This window comes from Leopardus geoffroyi, chromosome C1 (genome assembly GCF_018350155.1).
Source record: "Leopardus geoffroyi isolate Oge1 chromosome C1, O.geoffroyi_Oge1_pat1.0, whole genome shotgun sequence".
In the NCBI taxonomy this organism is placed as follows: domain Eukaryota; kingdom Metazoa; phylum Chordata; class Mammalia; order Carnivora; family Felidae; genus Leopardus; species Leopardus geoffroyi.
Genome location: NC_059328.1, coordinates 81280340 through 81292253, shown reverse-complemented (window position 1 = coordinate 81292253; position 11914 = coordinate 81280340).

Here is an 11914-nt window from a genome sequence, read left to right as displayed (position 1 = left end):
TCCAGATTAATCAAAATATCCACATGGAGTGTGTTACAATTATCCATAAGGAACCCTAGGAGCATTACTGCTGAGACTTGTCAAACCACTAGAATGTCTCCACTAAGCTGAGTCCCTTGAATTAGCAGTTCTAATTCTTTGGGGAGCATTCTCTTTGAGAATCTGATAAAAACCATGCATCCATCTAAAAAAAAATTATATGTGCACATCCACAAATAACTCTGCATAAGCTATAGATGGATTCAATGTTCACCTGAAGTCCATCTCCAGACCCAGCTGAGAGTCCACATTTCCATTTCAATGCCTAAAGCATCCTCCTCCCAACCCATAGTATATTTTCTCCATTACTCTCAAGCTAAAGATCCAGGCATAAAATTAAATTCATGACTATTATACAACTGGGACTTGGAAAGACAATTTCATTAGCTCTAAGAAAAGACTCTGCCTTGTTGAGCACTGTGTGACTGAATCCTAAATCTTCTTGGAAGAGGATACTAAGCAAAAATCACCACCTATTGCCTTTCTGTTTCTCACTGCGCAAAAAGAACCCACATACCTTAAACGACTTGCTATATAAGGTGACCTTCTCACAGCACCTCAAGGTGTTTGAATTTCTTTTGAGAACTTTCCAAAGTTCTGGTTGGAGTATAGGAGGTTTTAATTACTGAGAACTGGGTAAACATGCCTTCAAAAAAAGCTGTCTCTCTGGATAGGATCATTCAGCTGGAATGAAAGCTTATTAAGGCTGTGGCTACAGCTCAATTTCTTTTACAGCACTAAGAAATCAGCTGATTTCAATCTCTAATGCCTAGATCAGATATTCAAATAATCTAAGTGACAAAGGAGGTTGAAAAGCATTTTGGCTCTGTGAAGCAAGTGTGCTATGCACAATTACATAATGTTTTAGCAACCTACATTCACAGTTACTCATACACTCCAGGTGAAGGACATTGAAAAGCTATGATTAGGGCTAGCACCTTGTCTTTTGTGTTTGTTTTCTGCAGAACTTTACAAGTACATGCATGAGTGCATGTTCTTTGCTTTTTAAAATATTAATAAAGGCCTACTGTGTGCACTGTGAGGTATGTAAAGATGAAAGGGATCTGCCATTATCAATGATTTTTTATATTTCAGTAGGGGAGATAAGACTCACAGTATAATCGTTTCAAATCAAATGCTATAGGTATCTAGAAAAGGAGAAGGGCTCCTTCACATGAGATTTACCTTACATTTAAAAAGTAGTTATTGGGGCGCCTGGGTGGCGCAGTCGGTTAAGCGTCCGACTTCAGCCAGGTCACTATCTTGCGGTCCGTGAGTTCGAGCCCCGCGTCAGGCTCTGGGCTGATGGCTCAGAGCCTGGAGCCTGTTTCTGATTCTGTGTCTCCCTCTCTCTCTGCCCCTCCCCCGTTCATGCTCTGTCTCTCTCTGTCCCAAAAATAAATAAACGTTGAAAAAAAAAAGAAATAAAAAGTAGATATTAGGGGCGCCTGGGTGGCTCAGTCGGTTAAGCGTCCGACTTAGGCTCAGGTCATGATCTCGCGGTCCGTGAGTTTGAGCCCCGCGTCGGGCTCTGGGCTGACAGCTCAGAGCCTGGAGCCTGTTTCAGATTCCGTGTCTCCCTCTCTCTCTGACCCTCCCCTGTTCATGCTCTGTCTCTCCCTGTCTCAAAAATAAATAAACATTAAAAAAAAATAAAAAAATAAAAAGTAGATATTATTTCATCTGTGGTCATCAAATGAATTGACCTTAATTCCCTTTCTTACCAATCAAAGCTGGAGGGGGGTGTTTCAAACAGTTAATTCTGGGGACCAAACAAAAATTTGATAAAATACCAACTGCGTGTCCTAATGAAGGTAACATTCCTCAGCTAAAGAAATAACCAAAATATAAAAATAAGTAAAATCAACACATTTAATAATCATCCATAGGCAGGAGCTGAAAATATATGGGAACTAAAATCTAGAACTGCTCATGTAAGTGTAGGGTGCAGTTTTTGTTAAGTTCATTCCTGATGATACTCCATTGAGAATAACAAAATTGCAGCAAAACCCCACATGAACAGGCCCAGCAATAACAAAAATGTGGATAATTGACTCCTCTCTGCCTAATCCTATCCTCAGATCTAGTGGGCTATGTTTTTTTTTAAATGTTTTATTTATTCTTGAGAGAGAGAGAGAGAGAGAGAGAGACAGAGCATGAGTGGGGGAGGAGCAGAGCAAGAGAGAGACACAGAATCTGAAGCAGGGTCCAGGCTCTGAGCTGTCAGCACAGAGCCCGACACGGGGCTCGAACTCATGGACCACGAGATCATGACCTGAGGTTCAGTCAGACACTCAACCGACTGAGCCATCCAGGCACCCTGTGCTACAGGGAAAGATGGAGCAGGAATGTAAAGAGGAAGGGGAAGTTTGTCGACAGTGGCAGGCAGCCTCTTCTCGGGAGGTTGGGAAGACGAGGGTGGGTCCCTGGTCCCGGCTTCTCCTGGCTCAGCCTCCACAGATGAGGCCAATGATACGGGCACAACTTAACCATGAGATTCCTGGAATCGCCGCTGCTGTCCTAGTATTCCAGGATGCTGGATCAGTGCCAATGATACTTAAGTCAGAGGACAGCCATTGCTAGGTGGCATGACACTGCCACTGGGACGCAGACAGATTTGAATTCCGCGGCCCAAAGCCCCAAGAACTTCCTGGCAGCCAGCTGAACAGGCTCGCCCCCCTCATTTCATTAACCTCACAATATCTTGAACCTTCATTTTATAGGATTGGATTTTTTGAACCCCACTTATCAGGTTTTGGCAGGGTTTTCCTTGGTGAAATATCTCCTAAGTCATCATTTTTATCCAAAATCAAATTTATGAAAAGGTCAGCTATGTAGTTTGTAGGAATGATGAACAACTCAAACAGAAATTGAAATCTGAAAGACTTTTTGGAGGAGACTTGGAGGCAAGAAACAATATTGAATGAGAAGTGTACAAATATGAAAGTTTTCTCGGTTTATTTTTATTCAGTTTTTTAAACCGTATCTAAGCCCTTCAAAAGTCTGCCATTATAAGCTCAGAGGAATGCAGAGCAACCACTATCTAAAAACACAGCTTAAGAAAAAAACGACATTGGAATCATGGGGCAAATTTTAATCCAATAAAACCAGGATCCCAGATGTCCTCAAGAGATTGCACTGAGGGGACACACACACATGCAGGCACACACGCTTACACGCATGCACGCACACGCACACACACACACACACACACACGCAAGTCAAAATCCATGTGACCATGAAGTGTGATTTCCTGATCTTTGAAATTTCAAAGTGTGTATTTTGGTGATACAACTAGTTAATTCAATAAATATTTAGGGAGCATCGATCAAACCATTTAAACATAGTAACCTGGGATTTTTACATAAACATGAAAAAAACAGTACATGAAAATGAAAGATCATCACCAACGTTAATTCCACTTTGACTACTGGCTGCACTACATTTTATATACAAACTACCTTTCTCACCACCCCCATACACACAACATCACTTAGTGCTATAGGCAAAGAAATAAAGCAGTATCAGAGAATAGGTACGAAATGTGACTAGAATTCTTTATAAAGTTTTACCCCTGGTTTATTTAAAAAAAAAAAATCTGTCATCAAACAATAGGGTATCAGAAGTATAAAGAAAGGCCCTGCGAGGGTACCATGAAGGATTCTGTTAATGTACTTAGTTAACGAAGATGCCAACGTTTTAAGAAATAGAAACATTTCTTATCAGAGTTTAAAATGAGTGCTGTTAGCAACTGACAAACATGTCCCTCCCTACTAGTTTCCGTGGCTTTTGCGACTATGTCACTCAGTCAAACGCACTGCAAAAAGTCTGTGGCCACCCTTTTTGCACCATCTGGTATACTGCAGTTCTGAGGAAGGGGAGTTAATTGGCTATATCTGAGCAGCCACAAGATTTATAGGTTTGATTATCCAAAATAGATGCTTTTAGCCTGATATATAGAGAGTTTTCACCGTTGTATTAATAATAATAAAAGCATGCCAAATGAATGAAAAAGCATCATTATAAACGGGATTTGTGTGTGCAATGAAACAGTATGGGTGCTTCGTGGTTCCCACAATGAAGATGTAACTATTTTCATATACAAGTTATTAGCTCAAGTTGTTCTTTATTACACCATAACTTTGCTCCTATGGCAACATGGCTCCAGCAGAAAAATAATTGTGCCTGGGTGTTATATGCCAGATGTTTTTAAAGCAAAGGTGGCAGTTTAATTCTAAGCTAGTTTAAATGGTAGATACAAGCAGTCCCAGTGGGGAAAAAAGAGTGTCATGCTTAATTAGAAGCACATATTTCTAGATATCTTTCTTCTAGACCAGAACTGTCCAATAGAAATATATGCAAGCACATAGGTAATTTTAAATTTTCTGGGGGCCACATTTTTAAAAAAGTAAAAAGAAACAAGCAGGTTTAATTTTAATAATATATTTCAACCCAGTGTATCCAAAATATCATTTCAACATGAAATTAATATAAGAATTTATTAATGAAATATCTTACATTCACTTTCTATATCTGGTATTTCATACTTAGTGTACATCTCAATTCAGACTAGAAAAATTTCAAGTACTCAATAGCCACATATGGCTAGTGGTTACCATAATCAACAGCACAGTTCTAGACTTTTCCCTTGCTTACGTTTAGGACTCTAGTTAACCTCTGCTAGTAGCTTATAAAAATATTCAGAGAAGATGACCCTGGGAAGGCTCTCCATGATTCATTAATCACTTGGAAATATCTGCATGTGTCCTCTTCACAGAGGGCAGCTGAGTACTTTGATTCAATCAAGATGAACACAGTTCTAAATTCAACCCAGAAAACATATTTTTTAAAAAACTTCTTTAAAAATCCTGGGGTCCAATAACTAAACCTGAGTTACTATATCTGGCAGTAAGAAGGAAGAAAACCCAGAGACCATAGTGACAAAGCTAAAGTATTCCATGTTCTCACCCAGCTGTGGGAGGCAGGTGCTGCATGGAGTTGTAGTGAAAATTAAAGGAACTAATGTGTGAAAAGCATCAGGGCCGGCAAATATTGGCCTAACAAGGAACTACTAAAGAAAGAGAAGGCTCTGCCTCTGCCCCAAAGTTCTAGGTCTCACTGGGTCCAGAATAACAAGACAGAAGACATGATGCTGGAGGAACATAAATGGAATGCAAGGGAGTGATTGTGCATGGGTGAAATCAGAGGCTGTTTCTGAGTGTGGATATGTGTGGTGTAGTTCACAACCAACCCCTGCAAGAACTCCTAATCTGTCTGTCCTACCCCTCCCCCCAGAACATTGGCAAGTAGATAAATTTAAGTATATGTTTGTGTTTTGGTTTTACATGGATACCAGCCTTGAAAGAGCAAATCACAAAAGAGAAACTTGCAGTCTTAGATGGAAGGAGAAGTAGTATGGAAAAGGAAAGAATAGTCCCTTTTGGGGGCAGGGGGGCAGGAAATGGTACCTAAGTTCACCAATTGTGTGGGTGTGTTTTTTTTCTTTTTACTTTACCTTAAAGTCATCTCTTACTCCATGTCTAGCCAGAGCAATTAAACAAGAAAAAGAAATAAAAGGCATCCAAATTGGAAAGGAAGAAGTAAAACTGTCACTATTTGTAGATAACACGACATCATGTATAAAAAACCCTGAAAAAAATAAAATAAAATAAAAAACCCTGAAGACTCCATCAAAACACTGTTACAACTAATAAATGAATTCAGTAAAGTTACAGGACGCAAACTCAATACACAAAAATCTGTTTCATTTCTATACACAAATAGGAATCTACAGAAAGAGAAATGAAGAAACCAGTCCCATTTACAACCGCAAGAATAAAATACCTAAAAAAATTTAGTCCAGGAGGTGAAACACTATATTTTGGAAACCATAAGACATTAATGAAAGAAATCAAAGAAGGCATAATTAAATTAAAAGATATTCTGAACTCATGGATTTGAAGAAATAATATTGTTAAAATGTCTGTACTATTCAAAGCAATATACAGATTCAATGCAATCCCTATCAAAATTTCAATGGCATTTTTTTCTCACAGAAATAGAACAAACAATCCTAAAATTTGTATGGAGCCACAAAAGACCCTGAATAGCCAAAGTGATCTTGAGAAAGAAGAACAAAGCTGGAGGCATTACACTCCCTGATTTCAAACTATATTACAAAGCTATCGTAATCAAAACAGTATGGTATTGGTATAAAAACAGACACATAGATTAATGGAACACAATAGAGAGCCCAGAAATAAACCCAAACGCATGCAGTCAATTAATTTGTGACCAAGAAGCCAAGAATATACAATGATGAAAGGACAGTTTCATTAATAAACAGTGCTGGGAAAACTGGACAGCCACATGCAAAAGAACAAAACTGGACCACTATCTTACAACAGACACAAAAATTAACTCAAAAGGGATTAAAGACCTGGGCATAAGACCTGAAAACATAAAACTCCTAGAAGATAACATAGGCAGTGAACTCCTTGACACGGGTCTTGGTGATGATTTTTTTATTCTGACATCGAAACCAAAACCAGCAAAAGCAAACAAATGGGACTCTATCAAACTAAAAAGTTTCTGCACAGCAAAGGACACCAGGAACAAAATGAAAAGGGAACCTACTAAATGGGAGAAAATAACTGCAAATCACACATCTGGTAAGGGGCTTATATTCAAAATATACAAAGAACTCATACAACTTAATAGCAAAAAAAACCCAAATAATTCAATTAAAACCTAAGAGATCTGAACAGAAATTTTTCTGAAGAAGACATACAGATGGCCAACAAGTACATGAAAAGATGCTAAACATCTTTAATCTTCAAGGAAATATAAATCAAAACCACCTCACACCTGTTGGATTAGCTAGCATCAAAAAGACAAGAAATAACAAGTTCTGGCAAGAATGTGGAGAAAAGGGAATCCTATGCACTATAGTTGGTAATGTAAATTGGTGCAACCACTGTGGAAATAAAAAATAAAACTACTCTATGATCCAGAAATTTCACTTCTGGGTATTTACCTAGTAAAAACAAAAACACTAATTCGGAGAGATGTATGCATCCCCATGTTCATTGCAGCATTATTTATGATAGCCAAGATATGGAACCAGCCTAAGTGTCTATGGATGGATGAATGGATAAAGAAATTGTAGTATATATACATTGGAATATTATTCATCCATAAAAGGGATGAAATCTTACTATTTGCAGCAACATGGATGGACCTCAAGGGCATTATGCTAAGTGAAATAAGCCAGATAAAGAAAGACAAATACCATTTGATTTCTACTATATGTGAACTCTTAAAAAGAAAATTCGAGCTAATACATACAGAGAATAGATTGGTGGTTGCAATAGGTGGGGGGTGAGGGGAGATGCAAATGTGTAAACAGATTTGTTTTTGTTATTGTTGTTGTTTTGTTTAAATAAATTGAATTCTTAAAAAAAAGAAATAGAAAGAAAGGAAGTTTGGGCCAAGGCGCATATATCATTGTATCATAGTGGTGTTTCTCCCTGCCACCTGTCTTTGTAGGGTTTGCTCACAGCCAAGAGCTATTGTGCTCTCTCCATGTAAAAGAGATGGAGAAAAAAAATTCAACCACTTCCAGCTAGAAACATGGCAAGTGGAATATCATCAGTGTCTTAGCTGAGGCAGCTATAGCAAAAATCTCATGGCCTGGACACCTCAAAAAACATAGTTCTTACTATGCTGGAGGCTGGAAGTCCAAGATCAATGCACCAGTAGATTTGGTATTTGGTGAAAGCCTGCTTCCTGGATGAAGACTGCCAACTTCTCACTGTGTCCTCATATGGCAGGCATAAAGAGGGCTGGAGAACTGTCCGAGGTCTTTATTTTTTAATGTTCATTAATTTTTGAGAGAGAGAGCATGAGCAGGGGGAGTGGCAGAGAGAGAGGAAGACAGAAGATTTGAAGCAGGCTCTGGGCTGACAGCAATGAGCCTGACACAGAGCTCAAACTCACAAACCATGAGATCATGACCTGAGCTGAAATCGGACTACTCAACCAACTGAGCCACCCAGGCGCCCCAACCTGGAATCTTTTACATAAGGGCACTAATCCCATTCATGAGGGCTCTGTCCTTATGAGCTCATCCTAAAGGCCCCATGCCTTAATATCATCACTTTGGGGATTAGGATTTTAACATATGCACTTTGGGGAGACAAAAACATTCAGTCCATAATAACCAGTAATCCTCTAGGATACAAGCTCTCTCAAGACAGAGCCTCTTTCTTGTTACCTAGTGTCTGGACTTACAATAAATGCTTAATAAGTATTTATTGAAGGAAGGAAGAAAAGGACACCAGCAACTGTGGGTTTGGAAAATCAAGGCTGCCTGTCATTTGACATCCCCAAAGATATGACAAAGGACAACTGATAATTTGCCAAGGCCAAGCATGAGAGCAGATGGGAGAAAGGGCCAGGTAGGTACTAAAGAAAGAAATGGACACTAGAGGAAATGTGGGAGCTCTCGTTCCCAACTTTCAAATAAAAGTGAGATCAACTCATTTGCAGATCAATTTTTCTTCACATTTATCTCTATTGATTTATCATTTTTGTTAAGTGTCTACCCTAAAAGCTAATCACTTTGCTTCCATAAAGCTAATCCTAGATTCAGCCCAGGGGTCATTTTTAGTTACTCTTAACCATACTGTCTTCTAACAAGCTAAGTAATTTCTCTCCATCTTTGATGTTTATGCCATTCAAATATTTGTAGAGCATTATCACATCTCCCATTAGTTGTTGCTGAGCTAGGCTTTAAGGATTAGACACATTTAGACCCTTTAAACCTGGTAAATGCCTCAAATCAATCCTTCCAGTACTCTAACCATTTCTGATGTTCTTCTTGACTGTCTTCAGTATCTTTGTATATTTCTATACCACTGAGAATCTGATATTCAAAAAAAAAAAAAAAGCCTTACCAAAGTCATATAATGACATAGTTTTCTCGGATCACCTACATCAAAATGCCCTAATGAATCAGAACCTCTAGGAGGCCAGTGCAGAAATTTAAAATGTTAAATTAACAGCAAAGTCCGAGGTTTTTCTTAGGCACACTAAAGCTTGAGGACTACCCACAAAAAGTCATTTTGACAAATCCTCAACATAAAACTTAAATATCTTTACTTTTTCTTTAAAGATTTTATTTTTAAGTAATCTCTACACTCAACATGGAACTTGAACTCAAGACTCTGACAACAAGAGTCTCACGCTCTACCAACTGAGCCAGTGAGGCGTCCCCTTGAATATCTTTTCTCCGTACATACCTACACATAAAAATTTAAGAAAATATATTATCTTCTATTATTTGTGACTGTTTCACAAGTGAAGGTGGCAGAGAGAAAGCAGAAAGAGTCTCAGACATGCAGGAGAGGGAACAAGAGGCTTTAGGTATGTTACTTATAGTCTTCTTCCCCATTACTCTGCAAATAGCAGCTACCCTTCTGTTTATTTCAAGTTCATGGAATTAGATTCATCATACCCTTGATTCTTATGGCACACTTTCATCATTGGTCTATGCAGCTTTGCTTATTTATTTGTTCATTTTGCTTGCTTATTTAAAACACAATAAACACCAGTGATTCCCATTGCTTAACACAGAAATTGGAACATTCACAATGACTTACATTCTCCTGTGTGATCTTTTGTTTTCCTATCCCTTTGTCCCACCTCCTTTTACTATAACAACTGCAAGGGCTAATTCTGAAGCTGGCAGGGAATGTGCCGGGATATTTTATAAAGTTCTTCCTTTGCACTGCAAAGAACCATTACGAAAAAAAAGAAAAAGAAAAACTACTCAAGCTATCCAATTTGGGTGGAACAAAAGTGTTTTAAAGTAAGAGGAGATCTAAAAAATAATTTAAAGTCACATTATCAGGAATCCTGAATGCTATGCTGATGAATTTGGACTCTCATTTTAATACACAGTGTGGAACCACTGTGTATTTTTGTTGTTCTTCTTCTTCAGGAATATTCCCCAGGCAGTGGTATGGGGGCATGGAAATGGGGAGAGACGATAAGCAGGAACAATGGCTAATAAGTTGTTTATTCAACAAGTGTGCACTAAATGCCTACTGTGTACCAGGTGCAGTGCTAGGCTCCAAAGATACAAAGAGAGTTTCCACCCTCAAAAAAGTCACAGTCAGTGGAGAGACAGACAAAGAAATTTAGTGTCATAGATGAAATGAGAGAATTATATTCGAAGAAGAAGTGAGACCCATAGGAGAGTCAACTCCATTAGGGAAATGAAGAGTACCAGGAAACGCTTTCACAAAGAAGGTCATGTTTGAGCTAAGTCTTGAAAGATGGCTTTGAAACAACTGTAAATAAAACACAACTTTGAGTCTCAGAAATAGGAATCGAAAAGGACTAGTGCTTTTAATCCAAATTCCACCTAATGTCCACTTAGTTTCCAGAACGTCACTATCATTCATGTACGCCTATTGAAGACAGGAGCCATGTGATTCAGTCTCAACAGTGCACATTCAGCAAAACACTGTTGAGCAACAGAGTAATTCTGAAATCACTCAACCCCTTTGGATTACATTTGAAGAATTACATTTCACAGCTATATGTTTTTTGAAACTTTAACTTCTTCTCCCATATATTTTTTTCATACCCTGGAACACCTCTCATGCCACTCCCCTCAAGACTCTCTAAAAATACCTCCTCCTCCACATCTAGTCTGAACACTCTGATTGTTCTACCTTTTCCACCTATCTTTCTCATTTTGCATCACGAATCCTCCAAAATCTGGCCTGGCAATAGCAGAACACTCTTCAGGAGGTAAGAAAGGCAAAGAAACTGCAGGTAAAGCCAAAACACTTTTTTGCAGATGAGTGAAAGAGAAAGGCTCAGAATATTCTTAGGTTATCTCTGTATTCAAATACCTAGTTTTTTAAAAAACAGTGGATTTATCAAAAATATGTATAACCTGTGTCTTCTAGCCTGATAGTCTTCTCTATCATCTGAGAAGTTGGAAGACTAAAAAATACAGGGGTGGAAAGGCAGGTAAGAACCAGATTGTGGGAGGCCTTGAATCCAAGCCAGGAAGCTTGAATTTTACACTCCTGTCAATGGAAAGTCAGTCATCAAAAGGTTTTGAGAACATCTTAAGAAAATAATACATCAAATGATTAGAGGAGAGAAAGTTATGAGGCCACTAACAGTCCATTATTATCTTCCTCAGTGTCAAGCATAATTCCACATATTTAAGGGTAAGATTATTGTTTCTTTTCCCAAGAACCTGCATTTACCATTAGCTACAAGAAAGGGCTGGACTCTATTGTTTCCTTTGTTTCCCTAGCCTCCAAAGCCATTCTCTATTCAACACTTACTTTGCCTCCTCCCTGAACCTGGAATATTTTTTTTCCTCCCCACCAAGTCAACAAACCAGGCTCTCTTTCATCAAACACAACCTCAAAACCCATTCTCCCTACATTCTAAGTGAATAACTGGTATGCACAGATGCTGAATTCTTTCTTTCTTCTTAATGTTTCTATAAATGTCAAAATGCCAAATATTCCTTTTCACGAAATCTCCATTGACTCAGATGCAAATCCTAACCTTGTTGTTGCCATGTTTTAGAACTACTCGTTGGTAGTTAGTGGTAAAAAAAAAAAAAACCTCTTTTCCCTTTTCTTTTTATTTATCATTATTATTATTATTATTATTATTATTATTATTAAATAGAGAGAGTGTGAGAGAGCAAGCCAGAGAAGAGGCAGAGGGAGAGAGTATCCCAAGCAGGGCTCAATCCCATGACTCTGGGAACATGAACTAAGCTGAAATTAAGAGCCAGATTCTCAACCAACTGAGCCACGCAGGTTCTCACCTTTCT